We start from the raw sequence: 22,506 nt of genomic DNA on the forward strand, positions 1-22,506 counted from the left end.
TCACAAGAACAGCACAGGAAAGACCTCCTCCTGTGATTAAATTACCTCCCACCAGGTTCCTCCCACAACATGTGGGGATTATGGGAACTACAATTTGAAATTTGGGTGGGGACAGAGCCAAACATATCAGATGGAAATCTATACAATTAAAAAGAAAGTACAATTTAAGAAACTTACACTATACCAGAAAAAAGTTACACGTACTAAGACAAAAAATTTACATACCCTGAAAAAAATTTCATGTACTCAGACCACGGCACTAATTGTCAGGTTGAAGAGATATGCCAAAAATAAATCCCTTGCACAAGGAACCCATAGGGGCATCCTCTTTGAGACAGAATTTGCTTGGATATTCACACAGGAAAGCCTTTGATAAACCCTAGGTCCCTAGAGCCTTTGTGTATAGGGTTTACAATCACATGTCTTGAAGTCAGAGAGAACTGGGTTCAAACTTGGCTCTGCCACTAAATAGCTGTATGACTTTAGGAGAAGTTACTTAACAAATTTCTCTAGGCCTCGGTATTTCATCTATAAAGTGGAGAGTAATTAGTACTCAATAAATAGTATATATTGTTATTATTATTGAGAAATTAGAAGAAAGAAACCCTTCCTGCATCAGCCTTTTCCTAGAGCCTGAGCAGCGCTTACTGGATATTAGGCACTTCACGGCCAGCAAGCTCCTGTTGCCGGTCTCTCTGCTGTTTGCTCAGCAATGTTCTAAATCACCCCTGACTTACTGTGAAGGGTTGTGCCACCTTAGGGCTCCTGTGGTCTTCATGGTTTCTGTTTCATGGCCTTCTACAAGGGCCTTGCTGAAAGCATTTCTTACACTCCATCGCCCATGCAACCGTTAATCTCACAACACTTGACATCCCACTAAATTAACACTATGCAGAATATATTTTGCAAAATTGCACTACGTTAAAATTAATGGGAGAGGACCGTTTTTAATAGGAGTCTTCCATCTGAGAATTTTGATGTTTGTTCTTGTTAAAGAGGTCGGCACAGAGCAGTGAAGTCCGATGCCTGGGGTTATATCTTGCCCTTGTCTGTAGCAGCTGTGTTAACTTGGGTCAATGTCTTGAAACTCTTTCAGCCTCAGTTTCATCTCTAAAAAATGGGACCTCATAGGTGGTTGTGAGGATTAAATAAACTGTATAACACATAGCTTAGTGCCTGGAATATACAAGTGCTCAGGAAAGATTAGTGAACTATTATTACAAAGACAGGTTACCACTGTATATTGAGGGTGACACCTCCTGTCCTCCACCTCACATCACCACACACATGTGTGAAAGTTGTCAGAATCAAAATGAAGTCACTAACAAAAAAAAAAAAAAAAAAAGGCCCTGAGAAATGGAGCTGGGGAAGGCCATGAATAAATGCCTGATTACAAGAACTATCACAAAGACTCTGCAAAAAGCACAACATTGCACAAACACCATTGCAACCTTACAAAACAAAACACAAAACACAAAAAACACTTCTACAAGAACATCTGCCCAGAATTTGCCTGTCCAACCTTGGACTGGTGTCACCCTTGTCATTGATCTTTGTAGCCAAGGATAATTATTTTAAAACAATTATGTAATCCTCCTCCTTTTTTCGTTTAAAAACCTGTGTCTTCACCTACCTGAATATGCACATAGTTAACTATGGCATGCATATTCCCATTGCAATGCTTTATTTCCAAGTAAATATCTTGTATTTCAGAGATCCTCTCTCTCTCAATTACGTTGACACATACAATCCACCATGGCACTGTACAGAGTCCACTGCTTCTGACCAAGTTGTAAGGAAAAGACTTAACTGTAGCTTTCCAACTATGTGCTGTGCAGTTTTCCTCCTGGTCCCCTTACCCCCAAAACTTTTGTAACTGTGTGTGTAGGTGGGGTAGTTGTCAAAATGATTGGGATACCAATGAAATTTAGTGGGCACGGGCAAGGACAGCAGCATGTCCTGCAATGTACGGAGCTGTCTTATGCAATTAAGAATTCTCTTGGGCCAGGCATGGTGGCTCACACCTGTAATCCCAGCACTTTGGGAGGTCGAGGCTGGCGGATCACGAGACCAGGAGATCGAGACCATTCTGGCCAACATAGTGAAACCCCATCTCTACTAAAATTACAAAAATTAGCCAAGCATGGTGGTAGGTGCTTGTAGTCCTAGCTACTCAGGAGGCTGAGGCAGGAGAATTGCTTGAACCCGGAGGTGGAGGTTGTAGTGAGCTGAAATCACGCCACTGCATTCCAGCCTGGCAACAGAGAGAGACTCTGTCTCCAAAAAAGAAAAGAAAAAAAAAAAATTAGAATTCTCCTGCTCCACATGCCAAAAGCATCCTTCTTGGAAAACATAGGACTGAACAGCTACTTAATCCATGCTCATTGCTGCCTGACTTACTGAAGTGTGAAGATGAACAAAATACAGTCACTTCCCGTGAGAAGATTTCCATCTAGCAGTGGTTGTGGGAGGAGACGCATCAACAGTGTGAGTACAATACAGTGAATGTTATGGCGGTTTATTTAGCAGCTATGTGATGAGAACCCCATCTTGCTACCTAAATGTCCTGAGTTAGCTTTCAGCAAACATCTATTGAGCACGGACTGCACCCTGGGCACGATGCTGGGTGCTGACAACTCTTGCTCTGAAGGCGCTCCAGACCTGGAGGAGGATTCGGATAAACAGATTATTAGAATACAGAGGGGTAAGTGCAAGATCAGGTAGACACAGGGCCCCCTGGAACACAGGGGTGGTAGAAGACTTGCTGTGGGAAAAGACATCTAAGCTGGGACCCAGAGAGCCAGAGGTGAGTAGCCAAGTACAGGTGGCAGGGATGAAGAGCAGCTTTCTAGCTGAAGGCACAGTGTGTTGGCAGTGAGAGGGTCTGAGGTCCGAGGCATCATGCCGCCTGGACAAAATTCACGTGCTTCTTTTATAGAATCATCATTCATTTGAGACCCCCGAGGCTCCCACCACATTTCAGCTGGGTGTTGGGGATCCCACGAGTAAGGCACAGGCGACCCCTGCCCTCAGTAGTTCAGAGTCTGATGGGACAGATGGACACACTCTTAGAACCGGCTTCTGTAAATGTGTCTAACAGAGGACAGGGGAGGGAGGAGAAATCAGGAAGGGCAGGTGGGGTGGGCCGCCTGGAGCAAACACACTGTGCAATTCAGTTTGCCACAGAGAGAGGTTCTGCTAGAGAATGCCGGGGTCATTACCTGAGAACAGACTCTGGCGCGGGTGAGAAGAGGTGGACCTGGGACTTGGAGGGAGGGTGGGAGGCAGGCTAGAGATGGAGGCTAGCAGATCCAAACAAATCAGAGTGAGGCAGGCAGGATGATGTGCAGGAGAAGACACGCATACGAGGCACTTGAAATGCAAGACTGAGGAGCACAGAACTTGGCCTAGGGAGGGAAGGGTCCGGGCAGCAGAGACCCCAGCACCTGAGTGACAGGTGCAGTGTGTCACCGGCAAGAACCTCAGTTTCCACATGCCAGCCTCTCTCCAGTTACTCCATCCCGGAGCCAGAACTGGAGTCAGAGAGCATGTAGAGCTGAGACTGTCACATCATTTCTGGGACCACTTTCCTGGGAGCCTATTAAAATGCTGGTCCCCAGGCCTAGTCCCAGAATTTAGCTCAGAGGTTCTGGAGAAGCAGCCCTTTTCACAGGTTCCCAGGTGATACTTATGCGCACAAGGGTGTGAGATGCTTGGGGTGGAAGCTGAGGTGGGATAATATACCTGATGGGGCACGAAGCTGAGTGGTCCCCGCGTGGGTGAGACGTGATGAGTTTATCAGCTGCCCTGGAGACAGCCATTCCAAGGCAGATCATGAAGGGAGATTCAGAAATCTAGAGATGTTAGATAAACAACCCAAAAATATGCCTCAGAGAATACTTTGGCTGTATTTTAGAGACATCATTAAAAGCTTTATGGATTTATGTCAGTTTTGCAGGAAGGGATATACCACGTTTAAAAGTGTTATTCTGAAACCACATCACAAACCAACTGTTAAACCAAGGCCTGGGAGTGATGTGAGTCCTCTAAGGCTCCAAGTGGCAGATTGACAGCTGCCACTTCATTGTTTCCCATCTCTTTAAGAAAATGCCAAATCAGGGTACTGTAATGTCTTTTAGAAAGCAATTCTCTCATCTCTTCTGAATGAATAACTGAAAGTAACTCTCATTTAACAAGCCCAAAATAGCATCATTTCCCTCGTAAAAGGATCAACAAGTATTGATTTAGAATGCTTGATTTAAGGTTTCGTGCTCGTAATATAGACGCTAGTAATAGACAATGCTAACAGATGTAGATAATATAATACTACTACAGATAATGCTAATAGTCTAAGTTTTACAATATTCATTTTTGATAGAAAAATAATAAATTCTGTATTTAGATATTCTATGATTAAAAAAAGATTTGCTTAATTGTATCATGTTTCTCAAAGCTTTGAAATACATTATGCCATCTGTAGACTCAGGATCATAAAGTTGACAATTAACCTTCAAGTAGACAAGTAACCTTGTCTTAACTATTTCTTAGTCCTCAACGCAGGTTATAGGTAAATTATCCCTGATCGAGGAAAAGAAGTTTGCAGATGTTTGAAATAAAATCTACCAATTATTCATTCGCGAATAATACCACAAAGATATTTATCTCCTTGTTTAACCAAATCCCTGAGGCTTACAGTGGGAGAAGAAAAAACCCCACGAGAAACAGAAGCCAAAAGCAAACAGCTGGCACTTACCCCCCGTTATTCAATTGCTCTTCATCTTTCTGTTCTCCAAGTTGAATAATTCTATGCCTTTTGCCTTTTCACTTAGGATTTTGCAACCTATATTTTAAAATTGGCATGATTCTTTCTGTTTTCCAACTTCCCTATCAGGACTCAGAATGGAAAGCTCCTAACTTCCAAACGGGCTCTTTCCCAAACATTTATTTTAAGCTCAGTAACTTGCAACTTGGAAAACTTCCCCACAGAAACAATGTTTGAAATGATGGTGAGTTTGCCAGGAGACTTCACAAATGCTGAGCCACTCTGGTTGTGTAATAAAAGATAATTGAAGAGTGCCACTGTGTATTAGTAATTAAATAGAAAAGCAAAACCAAAACACGTTCAGGTTTATTCTTAAGGCAAGAACCCCGGGGAACTCTGCTCCCACAGGGATTTCAATGAAGTGACCCAGTGGTAAGTTGGTAGATGTTAAACAACTGGCTTGGCGGGGGGAGGGAAAAATTCTCATTTATAGTTTTTGCCTATTTCCCATGATGTCAATACTGCCACCCTGTCGGACTTCAAGCTATCAAGATGACATCACTAAATAAGGAGCTGAGAAGCGAGGTCTTCCAGACTGTGCAAACTGCCACATGCTCTATCCACTCCTTCAGTCAGCAAGGCAGTAGCTCAAGCAAACCACATTAATTGAGCTTCCATTGTGGTGAGCTTCCTTCTTTTTACTTTCTGCTGTAAATAAACCCTTTAATATTTGCTTCCTCCTTTCTGTTGCCCAACGCTCTCTTCTACCTCTTCCCAGATATCCCAGATTCTTGAAACTCTGTGCAGCTTCTGTTAAAGTCTAGGAGGCATTTCTGGGAGCCAGAATCATGTTAGAGGAGGCACAGACCTGAGCTGCAGCCTCAGGTCATTAACCACTTTCATGGCTGAATTCCATTGCCCAGAATTATCACTCTCATTAACTGCTTTTTAATTAGTCACCTAGTAAAAGAGTTAAGTGAATTTTATGGAGTTCTGCTCCCGGGGACCTTGGACATCATCCTCTGCATGCATCATGATTCTGCATCAGGCAGGCCTGGTTCCTTTCAGGCAATCTGCACGGCACAACTCTGCTTAAACTTGTTTTGTTATTCTCCCAAGATACTGCTATGCTGAAGCACAACCAGTTTTTCTCCTGGTCTTACATTGGCAAAATCTGCTTTTTCTCCCCAAGTGTACCACTCTGAATTTCCTTGCTGAATTTTTTATTCTGTTTGTTTGATGTTTTCTTCAACTTACTCTAATCTTTTTGGACTAACAACATCGGACCTGGGATGGGTTCACGTTCACCTCTACTAGTTCTGTTTCCCCAGGTGGGTCCATATCTATTGTAACCAATTTCCTGCCATTCTCTCCAAAGGCCCGGTCACTTCTAGGTCAGTTTCTATGTAATAAACTTTAAATGTCTGAATCTGTACAATGGAGAAAAAAAATGCCAAAGAAAAATCTCTAACTTTATCCTGAGTGGCATGTGCGACCCACAAGACACAAGTGTGAAGTATATTTCCGTAAACACATCAGTCAGCTATGGCTTGACTGTGTGGGAGCCAGGTGGCCCTTCTTGGATAGGAGTTTAAGAGCCGCACCACTGAACAACTCTACTAGGATCTTAAACAGGAAGATAGTTTGCATCTATTACAGAATTTCCTGGGTTATTTCAGGAGCAGTTTCCTGATCCTGAAACTGTGTTAATACGTATTCCTGGTATGTGTGGTGGTCAACATGTTAGAGTACTTTGGGGAAAGCAAATGAGATGAGGGCTTCACTACAGCAAACTTCATCTAAGACATATAATAAGGGATTAGTGTGGGACATGGGGAGGCCAGGAATCAAAAGTTGTGGATTGTAGCCCTGGCTTTGCCATCAACTCGCAGTTTGACCTTGGTCAGACAAATCATTTCATTGCTGTTGGCTTTAAATCATTCTCATCTTAAAGGTTCCCCTCCCCTGAACCTCTATTTTCTTCTGGCTAGTGCTCAGTCTTTTTCATCCATTCTTTCAAATATGTAATAAGTGCCATCTGTGAACCATGAGCTGATGGAGATTTAGCAGGTTGTAAATTACATTTAAGTTAATAATTGAAGGCCAGTGAGATTTTGCTGGTACTGGGGGTAGGGAAGGTATTCTGGGAAGAGAAAAGAGCATGTGCAAAGGCTCTGAGGAAGAAGAGAATGTTGAGGACGAATGTAGTGGAGGCCAAGATGACAAACCCTCAGGAGAAACCGTGGTAGGAAGTCAGGCTAGAGAGAAAGGTCGTGGTATTCTGAGGATTTTGGTTTTTATACAGAAAGCAATGGGTAGCTCCTGAAAGGTTTTAAGCAAAGGTGACATAACCTGATCTCAGTTTTTAGAGCTCATTCTGGCTGCATTTTGCTGAATGCATTGGAAGGAGAAAAGAGGGGATATAGGGAGACCACTGAATAGGCTATGCAATGGGACAGAATAAATACAATGATGGTTTGGAGTAGTAGAGTGGACAGAATCTGGTGATGTTTAGGAAGTAAAGAGGTGAAGGAAAGAGTGTTAAGACAGACTGATGGATTTTTGGATAGATGGTGGTGACAGTTTCTGATTATGGGAACACAGAGGCAGGCAATCTTGGTGGGGCTGGGGATATGGCAGGCATCAAGAGTTCAGCTTTGGCTGGGTGCCATGGCTCACACCTGTAATCCCAACACTTTGGAAGGCCAAGGCAGGAGGATCACTTAAGCCCAGGAGTTTAAGACTGGCCTGGACAACACAGCAGGACCCTGTCGCGACAAAAAAAAAAAAAGAAAAAGAAAAAAAAAAGCCAGTGTGGTGACACCAGCCTTTTGTCCCAGCTACTGAGGCAGGAGAATCATTTGAGTTCAGGATATTGGGGCTGCAGTGAACCATCATGGCACCCCATTGCACTCCAGCCAGGGCAACAGAGCGAGACGCTGTTTCAGCAACAACAACAAAAATGTTCAGCTTTGAACAGGTCAAATTTGAGGTGCTTTGCATCACGGAAGCGGAGAAGTCAAAGAGTCAAAAAGGTCTGGGCTAAAATATTCATTTTAAAACCATTTTTATGATGGTATTTAAAATGTAAGCATGGATAGAATTCCCTGGGAGAAGTGTATGAAGAGAGAAGACAGGAGGGCCTAGCATCGAGTCCTGAGAAGTCACCTTTTCAAAGTGGGACAGGGGAATGAGCTTGCAAAGGAAGAACAGAGAGGAAGGGATTAGGGCACCTCAGGGACCCCTTGAACATGAGGTCTGAATGAGGCCAAGGAAAAAGGGTTTATCAAGAAAGAGGACCTGACCAATAGGTTAGAATGCTGCTCAGAGGTCCAGTTAGATTTTCCCAATCTAACTGGAGAAATTCTAGAAAAACTTCTCATCTCTTCACGTTCACTTCCTAATCATTGATTTTGGCCTGAACTCCATTCACTGAAGTGAAGTTTCTGTCACTGAGTGTTCATCAACTTCCTAGTTACCAAAGTGAAAGGACCATTTCTGCCCTTGTTTGATTTACTCAACTCTTGGAGCTTTTGGAATGTCTCTTTGATTTTCCTTTCCCCTCTTTCAGCTTTTCTATAAGTCATTGGCTCTTTTTCCTCGGTATATCCTGAAAATGTTGGGACACTGAGGTTTTCCCTCCCCTGCTCCTCTTCCATCTCACTCTACACTCACTCATTAGGAGAGCTCCATCTTCATCACTCCCAACCTGCAATTTTCTGTAGGGAGACTCCACCTTGTTCTTTCATGGGAAACTCAAACTCAAGCTTCACATGGAATTCATCATTTCCTACAAGTCTGGTCCTCTCCCTGAATTTCCTAGTTTGACCAATGACACTGCATCTGCGTGGTCACTCAAAGGCAGAAAGCCTGGAGACACCTAAGCTCCCTGTTTGCATTGCCTCGTAACCTTTTGCATCTGTTCTTTCCTGGGCACAGCTCTGCCGTGCCTCTGGTTCAGGCACTTGGGTTTCACTTTGGCCCCTGTGATGACTTCTTAAAGGGTGTCCTCCAATGGGCATCTTACCTTCTATAATCTGTCCTTCACAGACTTTCAGTGACCCACCTTACATCCTAGTGTAACCCTGTCCTTCTTAAACCTAAAATATATCCCTCTTCTTAAAATGTGGCATATCATTTTGGGGGAAGGGTCACTGAATACAATTTCAGAAAATTGTAAATCTTCTGACATTTTTGGGGAAAGTATGTGAGATGCATTCTTCTGGGAAGAAGGTTAGTTTCAATCCAGTCCCATGACTCCCCTGTCAAATGTAAAGAAAAAGAGCAAAAAAGTAATTCACTCATTATTTCTCTAAAATGCTTCACTGAGAGGCATCTGTGTGCCAGCGCTGTACGAGGTGCTCACTCTGCTTCCAGGGTGACTAAAGCCCTTGGTCCCCTTCATCGTCTGGACTGGCTCCCTTCTTGGCCTCAGTTGCCATTCTCCTTCATGTACTCCACGAGACTCCAACTAGCCTAAGGGGCCGGCTGTTCCCACTTCCCTCTCCTGCCCAACTACTTAGCTACTTATTCATTCTTCGATTCTGCGTGAACTCCATCTCCTTTCCCAAGTGCCACCTGCACTGTAAGAGCTCATCCTTGAGTGTCCCATAGCTCCTTGTAACTTTATTCCAACAAATATAACCTTGTTTGCATTTAATTTAGTAAACATTTCTTAGAATCTTACTATATGTGAGGCTTATGCTGATAACAAAAGCAAACATGATGTGAACTTTTCCCTAAAGGAGTTTGCAGTAGGTTGGGAGACAGAGCAAACACGGCATTACAACAGTGTGGGAGACCTCAAGAAGGAGGAGAGTGTGTAGAAATAAATAGCAGGAGGCAGGAAGGATGGGATCTGCCTGTGGGTGGTGTGTGGAATGCCTGGATGATTTCACTAAGGAAGGTGACATCTGATTTGGGTCCTGACAAAATACTAGGAATCTACAGGACTGAAGAGGTGGACAAGGGCCCTCCCAGTACTGGAAACAGCAGGCACCAAGGCATGAGGAACGCACCAGCGTGGTGTTTGGGAAGTGGGACTCCAAGCTTCCCAACCTAGGTTGTTATGCTTTCGGAAAAAACCATGGCTGGAGCAAACTCCCAGGAGTCCTGATCTGATTGTCTGGGGAGAGGCCTGCCTATTGGCGTATTTCAACATTTTCGCAGATTAGCCTAATGTGCAGTCAGCATTAGGAACGACAGCGGGAGGATGTTGGACATAACTTGTTATTAAATGTGGGGTGATGTAACGGCTGGAGGTGCTGCTGAAGAAAGGCAGGATCAAGGCCAGGAAGGTCTTGAATACCTTATTTAAAATATTTTACAAGCACAATATACCTTGAAATAATTTCGAAAAGTTGTAAAAATAGTATGAATAACTCCTGTATCATCCCTATCTAGATTCCCTAACTTTTAACATTGCACTATATTTGTTTTCTCTCTCATATTAAATGTTATATTTAGATATAATATAAATAGTAAATAGTCAAAATTTAAATCTAACATAAATATTAAAATTAAAAATTTAAATATATTTATATTTAACATTAATTATATTATATAAAATTAAAATATTTTTTAACTTTACATAGCTAGTATATTAAATATATTATAATATATATTATATATAATTCCTGAGCCATTTGAGAGCAAGTTGGAGTCAGGAAACCAACATTAATACAACACTATTGTCCCATTTCTAGAAAAAATAATATATATGAACATGAATATTTGTATACACACAAAGAATTTTGGGAAACTAATTTGAGGGTATATATGTATATTTATATGTGTGTGTGTATATGCCTATATATATATTTTTTTTTTCCATGTAGAAAGTCTTTTGCAAATAAGCGTGCCTTACCAGGAAGAGAAGGGAAGGAACAGAACAGGGATAAGGAGGTTAAAGGTGAACGCCTTATTCATGCACCTGGCTTCTCTCTAGACTGTGAGTTTCTGAAAGGAAGAACTGTGTCCAATCTCAGTTAGCCCCCGGCCTCCAGCAGATATTCAATAAATGTTTGTTGAGTTGAGCCAAATGGAATTAAATTATTTTTTAATTGCAATAGTATATTCTTCAACTAGATGGATCACATTGGTCTTTCCTTTAGTGAAAAATTTCAGAGTTCTTTTGTGTGTGTATGAAGTGGGCTTCTTGAGAGAAGTGTCATTCAGTTGACTGAGACCTCATCATTAATTAAAATGGCAGTTTATTAATGAAAATGTTATAAGATGCATTCAGAATAATGTATCCAAAAGAATGAAAGGACTTACAGCTTAATGAATGCTCTTAATTTCTACTGCTTTTTTTCTCCTTTATGCTGGCTTAGTAAGCTGGAACATATTTGTGCAGAGGTTGGTCAATTACTCAAGCAGCTTTCACGAATCAGCTTGTCTCCAATCCAGTGACTGCCTCAGTTTGCCTCTGTGCTGCTAACTTCACAGTTTGCTGCGAGGCTACTGCTTTTAGAAATTATATTGTTTCTTGAACTACATATTTGTAGACTTGCCGAATTACATGATTTGTGCCTGTTGCCCACACCAGGGTGTTTCTACCCTTTCTGTTGATAGGCTGCAAGTTGCTTCTTCTGAGCTCTGTACTTAGACTGCACATTCCGTATTTTCTCCCGTGCTCAGCTGATCCGCCTGAGTCACATAGAATTCTTGACCCTAGTGGTTCTTGAGGACAAACCCCACTTTGATTTGTGGCTTTAGTCTCAGGCTAGTGTAAAGAGGCACTCATGAGTTGGTTGATTCAGCGAGGACTCTTTTGGATGGGAGCCAGGTACACATTTACACACCATGAAGACATGAGCTCCTACTGAGTTCCAATAGGAGCCAATGGGCACTTTTTATATCATTTAACCTAATTACTCAACAGCAACATTTTGAGCAGATGTCATCATCCCTATTTTACAGATGAGGTAACTGAGGCTTACAGGAGTAATTTGCTCAAGGTCACCCAGCTAATCAGAGAGTCAAGAGTCAAATGCAGATCTGCTGAACTTCAGAGGCCACACTCCCCTTTCTGTCTAGGGGATGACTGTGCAAGCTCTAGCTGTTTTCACAGAAACCCACAAAGCGATTTGCTTATTAGCTCCTGCTTTGGGAATTAAAAATGAAATGAGATACCAGGGAACCACCGATCATTACTCACAAACATAAAAACACAATGGAATCTTTGAAGTAATAAAATTTTATTTTTCTCTACCAGCAAAGATCTTAATAGAAAAGAAAAACCAAGAATCTACAAATGTCTTTTTACTTTTGATAAACTTTTGTTAATCATAGAATGATTTATATTTGAATTTTAAAAAGCCACACTTCAAAGTCGAAGTTGATGGAAAGATTTGAGACATTCCCATATATGTTCTGAAATTCTTTTTTTTTTTTTTTTTTTGTATTTTTAGTAGAGACGGGGTTTCACCATGTTAGCCAGGATGGTCTCGATCTCCTGACCTCGTGATCCGCCCGTCTCGGCCTCCCAAAGTGCTGGGATTACAGGCTTGAGCCACCGCACCCGGCATGTTCTGAAATTCAAAGTCATTCCCATTAGCTGATTATTATAAAAGCAGGACATATCTTTTGTAATATTTGCCTTGACCAAGGAAGGTAAATGGAACTATAGATTATAACTTTGGTTTTCCTCCTTATCTCTGCGACTACTTTATTTCATATATTAATTAAGCCTTGAAATTTGTCTAAATATTCTAACTCAGCACTGAAATGTTCTTCAATCAACACAAACCGTCTTCAAGCCTTCTGCCTTCTTTAGAGAACGTGCCACACTGTATAGGTAGCTTTATAACAGGTAGACTATCACAGCTGAGTCTCACTCATCAAATGGGTAATGCACTTTTGTGGGCAGTGTTAATAGTTACAGGATTCAAAGAAATTCTCTAGAGTTGCTTCATTGAATGGAGTGCAAATACAGGAAGCATTAGAAGCTAATGGGATTCTACTTCAAGCAACTCAAGAACTTCGTTATTTCCTACTAAAGTTATCTGAGGTCTCACAGGGTTTGCAGACTCTTAGTAGGTAGCTCTTTACTATGCCTCTTGAAAAAAAACGTTTACTGAATGCTGTTTATGATGCTATACCGAGTCCAAGAAGTGGTCAGGCCAAAGAGCACCGGGCTCCTCCACTAATCCTGCATATTCTGGTCCTGGGCTTCTTTCTAGTTTGGTAATGACCCCTCTGGCTTCTTTTGCACTTATTTCTATGAAAACCAGACTTAGACATTCTTTTTTCCTTTTTCTTTTCTTTTTTTTCTTTTTCTTTTTTTTGAGATTGACTCTCGCTGGGCCATCCAGGCTAGAGTGCACAACCTTGGCTCACTGCAACTTCTGCCTCCTGGGTTCAAGCAATTCTTGTGCCTCAGTCTCCTGAGCAGCTGGGATTACAGGCTCAGGCCAACACCTCCAGCTAATTTTTGTATATTTAGTAGAGATGGAGTTTCACCTTGTTGGCCAGGCTGGTCTTGAACTCCTGACCTCAGGTGATCCACCCACCTTGGCCTCCCTAAGTGCTGGGATTACAGATATGAGCCACCTTGCCTGACCCACATTCATTTCTCGATGAAATACTTTCAAAATATAGTACTTCCAAAGAGTTTGTCACACTAAACTGGAATTGGTAGTTTACATATGCAGATACTGGAGACCAGTTTCCTTAAGGGAAACACTGTTTTATTTGACTTTTTATTTCTGGAGTACAATCCAACTCCTAGCATATATTAGGTATGCAATGTACACTGCTTGAATTAATGAACATGAATTAATGGTATCACAGACCAATTTGGCCATATACATTTTTTTCATTTTATTTCCCCACCTCTCCTCCCCAAAAGAAAATCCAAGACATCCTAGTGATGTATTTCTACCATTAGCTATAATTTTTCAATATGAGTTTATTCGAAGAAGATAAAATATAGTTAAAAAGCAAAGATTCACCTCAAGGAAACCAAGAAGTAACTGGCTAACTGCAGGTTTTGGAAAATATAACTGAAGGATTGTGATTTATTCAGAGATCCTGGAAATGAGGTTGTCATCAAAGTTGTTATATTTTATCTGTCTTTTGGTGGAAGATGGAGGAAAAAATAAGAAAATGAGAAGAGAAAGGAGAAAGAAGAAAAAGAATGGATTTAGGCCACGCCTTTGTTGTATGACTACACAGAGCTTTGAATGAGTAACTGGACTCTGCATCCCCAGCACAGCGACGGCCTCTGGTCATCTTCATGCACACACGACGTGTGTAATTTATATGGGGAAATGAACATTGCGGGGCACTTGCCAGATCCCCCTTTGCCTTCTACTTCAATGGAAACAATATTTTCAAGTGAGGAGACAGCTTCAATTACAAAACTGACAACTAAACTTTTACTTTAATATTTTTTCCCTGTGTCAGCAGCTTTTTCCCCTTTGTAGATGCTTCATGCACATCCCTCTTTTTGCACCACGTCTGTGGCAAAAGAATGGATTTATTCATTGTTGTGTGAGATAAATTCAGGCTTCTATGAAATAAATTAAAAATACTTGCAGAAGGCTTTCTATATGGATGGATGACTTTCTCTGTCTCCATACACATAAAATCAACCTCAAATGAGTTTCTGGAAAATGTGTGTGTGTGTGATTTTCAGAAAGTATGAATGTACACATGTATGTATGTATTTTTTCCCCCAGAAATTATGTATATGTATGTATGTACACACATAAACTTTCCAAAACACCCCCAAACGGTTTTCCAGAAAGCATCTGTTGCTTAGCGATGTGTGTGCCAAGCCTAGTTTGCTCAGAGATTTGCTCGCTGACCTGTTCTTTGTCACAAGGGGAACTACAAAAGCACCTTCCAGTGGCAGGAGAGAGGCCAGTGAAGGGAGGGGCCGTGCCACATGTGAAATACTGCAACTCCTTGAAATAAAGGATTCTGTAAAGGACTCTACACTATTTTCAGCACCCAGGCCAATCATACAAAGAAACTGTCAGAAAGCACAGGTTTCCCAAGGGCCCCTGGTTCAGAAAGTGAGATTGACCCCCTTCTCAACTTCTTCATTTGCCTCGTCTGCTTGTAGTAACGTCCTTCACTAACAACAACGGTGTGTCGATTTGTTTACTATAATGTTTCCCTGCCTATTGCCATTTCTTTTGTTCCATAGTGTGTGAAAGTTTTAAAATAATCACTTCTTTCTAATGTCTTTTTTTTTTTTTTTTTAAATAGTTCAAGGTGTAATGAAATGCCTGCAAGTATTTCTCTGTTCTAATGGTGCGTCTGAGTTTGGAAATAATGGTGACCACGGATGGTGATTTAAAATGCATGCTGCCTGCCCATTCCTGATTTTATTCTAATTGGAGACCCAAAAGATGGGGCACGAAGTTTAGTTGCATACAAAACCGGCTTCAGCTTCACTGGTTTGTCTCCTGAGAATTAGGGAAACCAACCATGTGAGCCTTCCCATGTCCATAAAAAAGGGAAATTTTGAAGACAAACTGGTTTAATAAATTCAGTCACTTTTTTTACAAAGCAAATATTTGTGCTTGGCAATGGGAAGAAATAGGATAAAATGGTGTAAAAACTAAATTATAAATTTCAAGGCTAATGAGCTGAGCAATATTAGAGAATGGTGATGAGGTCACAGGTGAAAAGACTTAAGGTCAAACATACAGAGCAAGCTAAAACAAACTCTCACAAATAAAACAGTTCGATTAGAGTAGCTAGAGCTTCAAGTCTTTTTATTCACCTCTTCTTTCTCTTGCCTTCTCAGCAAAGATCTGCATGTCTTTCCCTTTTAGTCATGATATTTAGCGAAGGCACGTGGCAACCATAATTCTGACCACCAAACACACCTTTTCCACATGACATTTTGCTTCTGTAATTATTTTTATTCTGATATTTGAATATAAATCTGACATCCTAAGAGTTTATTTATAATCAAATGACAGAAGTATAAAGAAAACTCAGGATTCATTAGGGAGATGATGAATTTCTGCATCTCTGTTGGTGCAAGGACTTATGCATTGCTTCTTAGGCTGAATCTCATCACCCGAATCCAAGGTGCCTCCACACTGTCTTTAAATTTCAGCACCAATTATAAAGTGTCTACCATTTATGGAGCATCAGGGACTATGTTATTTAGTCTTACAACACCATGGGGTACATATTATTCAAATTCTACAGGCGAGGGAATGGAGATTCAGAGTAAAGGTAAACAACCTGCCTGCAGTCACACATTCACCAAGTTCTTATTATTAACTACCATGTCGTATTGCCTTTCAAAGCCCTCCATTTATATCTTGCCTACAAGAAAGATCTAAAAAAGCAATTTAGCATTTTTCTTTTAAAAAGTTACTGTGGAGAATGGTAGCATCGTAGGTGTATTTTGAAGGTTATCATAGAGGGCTATGATTCCTATGTAAGAGGAGTCTTTGAAAAGCTCTACATCAGTACTGTCCAATAGAAATATAATGTGAAAGCCAGGCCTGGTGGTGCATGCTTGTAATCCCTGCTACTCAGGAGGCTAGGAAGGTAGGATTGCTTGAGCCTAGGAGTTTGAGGCTCCAGTGAGCCATGATTATGCCACAGAACTCTAGCCTGGGAGACAGAGGTTTTTTAAAAAAAAAAAAAAGAGAGAAAGAAAGAAAAGAAGTGTAATGGGAGCCACATTTGTAATTTTAATTCTCTTGTAGCCACATTTAAAAAGTAAAAAAAGTGAAATTAATTTTAACAATATGTTGTATTTAATTTAGTATATCCAATATATCTTCATTTCAACATTTAATCTATGTAAAAATTATTGAGACATTTTACATTGTGATGGTTAATTTTGTGTGTCAATGTGGCTGGCCTGAGAGATGCCCACATGGCTGATACAACATGATTTCTGAGTGTGTCTATGAGGGCATTCCTGGAGGAGATAAGCATCTGAGTCAGTTGACTGAATAAAGAGGATCATAATTGTGAGTGGGTATCATCCAATCCATTAAGCGCCTGGACAGAATAAAAAGGCAGAAGAAGGGGGAATTCATGCTCTCTTGCACTGGGACATCTGTCTTCTGCCCTGAGACACTAGTCCTTCTAGTTCCCCAGCCTTTGGACTCCAGGAGTCACACCATTTGTCCCCCTGGTTCTGAAGCTTTGGGCTCAGACTGAATTATACCAGTGGCTTTCCTGGTTCTCCAGCTTGCAGATGGCATATGATGGGACCTCTTGGCCTCCATAATAACGTGAGCCAATTTCCATTAAGAAACCCCCTCTTATGTGTCTCTCTCTATATCCCACTGGTTCAATTTCTTTGGAGAACCCTGACTAATACATAAATCTATTGTTTCATGCTAAGTCTTTAAAATCTACTGAGTGTTTTACGCTTATAGCACAATCTCAATTTGAACTAGCCCCATTTTAAGTGCCCAGCCTCCACATGCAACTTGGGGTTACTGTATAGACAGTACAGCTATATAGAGTCCAAGCAAGGAAAACTAAAAGCATTTGCCAATGTCATTTGATTTTTCTAGCCTTTGGAGATGTGTTTTCAACATGGGCATTGGAATCGTTTTAACACCGAGATGTCTACAGTCTATCTCAAACCACTAAATTTGAGTTTCTGGGAATGACCTCTTGACACACCTAGGCAAAGAAGGACTTGAAACCTCACATCCCCAGTTCAGCCCTCTTAGAATAAAAAAATATAAGCCTGCTTGAAATATGCCTTCTACATATCTGTATCATGAATCTGGGGGATAATATGTGGATGACTCTGGGATTTAGGATCCTAGCCACTTCTTGTCATTAGACATTTGAGTGGCAGCTTGGAAAATCATTCCCTGTTTTCAGTTTTTCTGCATGTTTAGCTTGATTATAAGTGACACAATGGCAAAAGGAATTAATTTAGCCAGAGTGATCATTTTATAATACATATCATATCATGTTACTCCTTTACTTAAAACCCTCTATGAACTCCACTTTCCTCTGGGCAAAAGCCAAGCCCTTACCATGGCCTGCCGTGCCCTCCCTAATCTGGGCCTCTTCTCCCCATTCCATACCCCATTGTTTCTCTCACCCTATTTTCTTCTCTTCTTCCCTTTACTGTTCATTCTACTCCATCCCTAATGACCTCCTTATGTTCTCTGAGCACCCATATGAGACTAATTTCTAGATTGGGCCCAGGTATCAATATTTTTTCGAAAGTTGTATCTGCCAGGGTGAGAAAGAGTTTTCTGGGGCAATGTGTGGATTCCATTCTCCAAAATATGTTTTCTCTCAGTTGAGCTTCGCAGCCGTGAATTCAAGGTCACATTTTTCAACTAGCACCTTGAATGCAAATATCCTAGGAAGCTGTAGCCATCTGCTAAGATAAGGACATCTGAAAAGATGACCACTTCTGAAAGGGCACATCTGAAAAGATGGCCCAGGGAGTATCTAGAAGAACACAGTGTCCTCCAAAGCTTATGATGGTGGCTACCGCTTGCTGGGACACGTCCGGTCACAATCATAGCTGTAGAGCAGGGATGTAGTTATTTCAGCATGGGAGATTTTACAGGGGCTGTGGAAGACATTTACATAGCTTACCCATTAGGAAAAATCCCCATGAAGCACCTACAGAAGGAGTCCCTTTAAAACACTCAAGGCAGTTAATAATCCACAGTAGATACTCGATGAGTTAAAGATTGCACAGGTCACATGGTCACAATCGCCATCAACCTTTATGAAACTTCTTGCAGATTTCTTACTTCTTGAGTCATGCCCCATTGCCTAACCTATCACTTCAAAGACAAATTGCTATGAATTGCCCATCCCTAACCTGAAGCTTCAAAAGAGACAGAACAGGGGCTGTGATCTGCCGCCATTGGGGGTGGTGTCTCTGGTTAGCAGGCAGCCTCGTTGCTCGCTACAGGCTTGGGTCAGTCCTTTTGGAACCAGCCACCATCAGGCTTCTCAGCCAGCCTGACACTATTCCCTTCACATGGAAGTTGAGAGTCTCACTTTCTGCTTCCGCCACGTGAGATTCGAGCAGGGAAAAGATACATGGATCAAGGCTCCAGTGGCTCCAGATGGAAATAACCTTTTAGCCTTTTCAGAGCTTCAAGGAAACTCAAGGGATGACCACACAAATGGAACTTGAAGAACTAATCTGTATGGTGTAGGATGAGCGCAACCTTTGACACATGACTGATAGGAAGCCTAGTTTTCAATGAGCTTTGAAGGTGAGATGTTTAAGCTGCTTTGTTGAGCTCCTCCTCTTTCCATTAAATTTGGTTTCAAGAGGCAGCTGGCTTTAGCAACACGATGACGATCGGCTGATAGAATTCTAGGAGCTGTCAGAGGGCTCAAGCCCGTCAAGATTGCTGAAATGCTTTCTTTTAATTCAATTTAATTTTTCTTTGTGTATGTGTGTGTTATTGGTATAATCAGAAAAACAAATCTTTGCCCTGAGTGGACATGCTCTGTCACTGGTGGTAGCTTACATTGAACTCCAATGCCTTATTTCATACATTGGCTCTGTTGTGTTGCTCTGAAAAATGTTAAAAAGAACGGGTAAACACTTGAGCTTTCGTTTCCAGGATTTAAAGGAATCATTCTAGGGAGAATTTTTCTTCTTGGGTGCCCTTTATTTTGGGGTACTGCTGCAAGCTTTCTAAAAGACTCTTTGTTTTTAATATATAGTTACAGGATTATATAATATATCAAGGGTCTTGCTTTGCATTTCTTTCACATCATCACCTATATGTGGATAAATAATCTAACAAGTAGGGAATGATTCTAGGAAAACTGGGTTCTAATCAAGAAATTTCTGATAAATTTCAAAATAACAGTAGATCTAAATTATGTAAAATATATATTTTTGGTCAGGGGCACACATTTCTAGTGCTAGTACTGATGAATGCTATTTGAAGTAAATTTATAGTTAGTTGTTGATGTAAAAGAATGGTTTTTTTCCCCTTTATGTATATTTTATGATGTACATTAATTCTGTAGTACATTTACAAAATGTATAACTGAATATATAAAGGTACATACATTGGGACTCTTGTTTAACATTGTTTTTTTTTTTTTTCCTTTTAGAAATTTGCAGCCTAAGAGTCAGGGAAGCACTGCCTAGCAAGTGAAAGCACATACTTCTAGGAGCTGCTCCCTGAGTCCCTCCCTTGAACCTGGATCCTGGTGCAAGCAGTTAGACTTTCCTGGAAGGACCTCAATGTGCCTCTTTAAATATTACCAGCTCTCACATTTCCAGTGGCTGTCCACTGCCCTGCTGCCCTAAAGAGGCTCATTTTCTCCCTGGAACAGTTACAAGTCAGTGGTTAAGGGCACAAGTGTTAGAGCAAAATTGTCTATGTTCAAATCTTTGCTCTTCCAAAGAGATGGGTCACTTTGAGCAAGCTACTTAATTTATTGATGCCTCAGTTTTCATGTTAGTAAAATGGGTCTATTAAAACTATCTCCCTTATTGGATTCTTGTGTGACTAAATGAGTTAATTAATACACTTAGACAGTGCCAGGAGCTGTTTTTATTGCTGGACCTCCCTGGTCCCAGCTGTAAGCCTGCCAGTTACTATTGTGTGCCTATCAGCTTCCTCTACTGTGTGCTGCAGCACTGCTGCAAAATCCTCTGCTCACTCCCGGTCCCATTCTAGCGGTCAGGCAAGTTCCTGGACCCAGATCCCCGCAGTTAATCCTAATCCCGCTGCAGAGAACTCTTCCATCCCTGACTACACAAGGAACTAGAAAAGTCTAATAGATGATTGATTTATTTCACTTGGGATTAAAAGACAAGCTATTCAAACTGCATTTTCAAGGTATAGTTTCCCATGCTGGGTCTTGACATTCAAAAAAATTTTTTAGGGATTTTCTTTTTGGATTGTTCCTTGGGATCAGTAGTCAATTGATCCTGAAATTGCTCAACTCTGGGGAAAATTAATCTTACATGTGTGTGCAAATGGGATATTCTTCTAGAAACTCTTTAAAAATGCTGTTTGTGTTTTTGCTTTCAATTAGTGTTTGCGAATAGCAACCCGGTACAATGATCAAAACCAAACTGATTAGATTTGACAGGTCAAATGTTGACTTGAATATTCTTTTGGTAGGCATTTATAAATTCCCACTCACATTTTGCAGGTCAGTAGAATGCATTTGTAAGGATGTGCGCTCTGAATGTCTGAGAAGACCCTTTTTAAAATTTCTTTCCATGGTCTTTGTTGTGGTTCAACTGCTCAGGAAATATTAGTGATTTCTCAGAAGAGGGTTGCTTGGGACACCGAGAAAATACAGAAATAAAAGTGGTCTTCAGGTGCCTGTCTCAATTTTATAAAAGAGTCTCAGTTACAGGATATATTAAATTCTGACTTGAAATATTTGACAAATATGACAGCTTTGGAGTTATCCTATCATTGTGTATTTCAAACATTTTAAAAATATTTAGAAATTACTTTTTAAAAAGCGTCAAAGCAAAGGTAGAAAAGGTCTTTGTGGTATTTCATTGCCCAAAGACACAAACTGAAATGAGATCAATTGTGCTTAAGTGGGATGCTTGTCTAGTTTGGAAAGCTAGCTATAGCTTAGGTTGTGAATTTAATGCCACAGGGAAGGAATTTAATGCTACAGAGAAAGGTCAACTAAGACGTGTATGAAAATAACTTTCACCAGTTTTTTCCTGTTTTCAAGTTGCTTTCTTGTTTCCTTGTCTTTTCTTTTCCTATTTTTTTCAAGGATGGAAAACTCACATGAAAAACAAATGTCTCCAGGACCAAGAAATTCAATTTAAAAGTTGGTTCTAGAAAATGCTCATTCATCAAATACTTACCAAACACCTACTTTGTAGCAGAGACTGTGCTGGAGACTGACAATACGGATGAGAAGACATCAGCCCTTGCCCAGAGGAATTTGCAATCAGACAGCGTGACTTTCATCACAGAGGATACAAATACAAGAAAGAGAAAGGAAAGCCAAGCCTATTTCGGAGACCCAGAAGAGGTAGCACTTGAGCCTATTATTGAAGGAGGAGTTGTCAGAGATTTCTGACAATCATTTGGGTGTTGACTGAGTGCTGATCATATACATGCTCAGTGAGTATATGAGACATGGCTTCTATGATGGTTAATTTCATGTGTCAACTTGACTGGACTAAGGGTGTCCAGATAACTGGTAAAACATAATTTTTGGGTGTGTCTGTGAGGATGTTTCCATAAATTAGTATTCAATTCAGTAGGCTGAGAATAGTAGATCTGCCCTCACCAATAAGGGTGGGCACCATCCAATCCATTGAGGAGCCGGATGAAACAAAAAGGTGGAGGAAGGGTAAATCGTCTCTTTTTTTTTTCTTGAACTGGGACATCCTTCTTCTCATGCCCTGAGACTCCCCCCACCTCACTTCCTTCAGTTATTAGGCCTCTCGTCTTGGACTGGGAGTTACACACCAGCTCCCCGTTCCCAGGCCTTCAGACTCAGGCTGAATTACACCATGGACTTTCCTGGGCCTCCAGCTCACAGATGGCATATCATAGACTGTCTTGGCTTCCATAATTACATAAGTCACTTCCAATAATAAATTCTCTCTTATCTATATTATACTTATCCTACTGGTTCTTTTTTTCTGGGGAACCTTGACCAATATAGCTTCTGAGCTCAAGGACCCGACAAGATAATTGAGGAAAGAAAACTAAGACATATGAGACAAATACGAATAAGAAAAGATAATTTGTTACTTAATGGCAAATGCTTTTATACATAGGATAGATCACTCAAGGCTGGAG

At 40.9% G+C, this 22,506-nt stretch overlaps 1 protein-coding gene across 1 annotated transcript in view; it reads right to left on the bottom strand.

The window, feature by feature from the left end:
* CNTNAP2 (contactin associated protein 2) overlaps positions 1-22,506 on the bottom strand; it is a 2,313,133-nt gene that overhangs the window by 212,259 nt on the left and 2,078,368 nt on the right. The window lies entirely within an intron of this gene.

This window comes from Trachypithecus francoisi, unplaced genomic scaffold (genome assembly GCF_009764315.1).
Source record: "Trachypithecus francoisi isolate TF-2019V2 unplaced genomic scaffold, Tfra_2.0 Lachesis_group4, whole genome shotgun sequence".
Lineage (NCBI taxonomy): Eukaryota > Metazoa > Chordata > Mammalia > Primates > Cercopithecidae > Trachypithecus > Trachypithecus francoisi.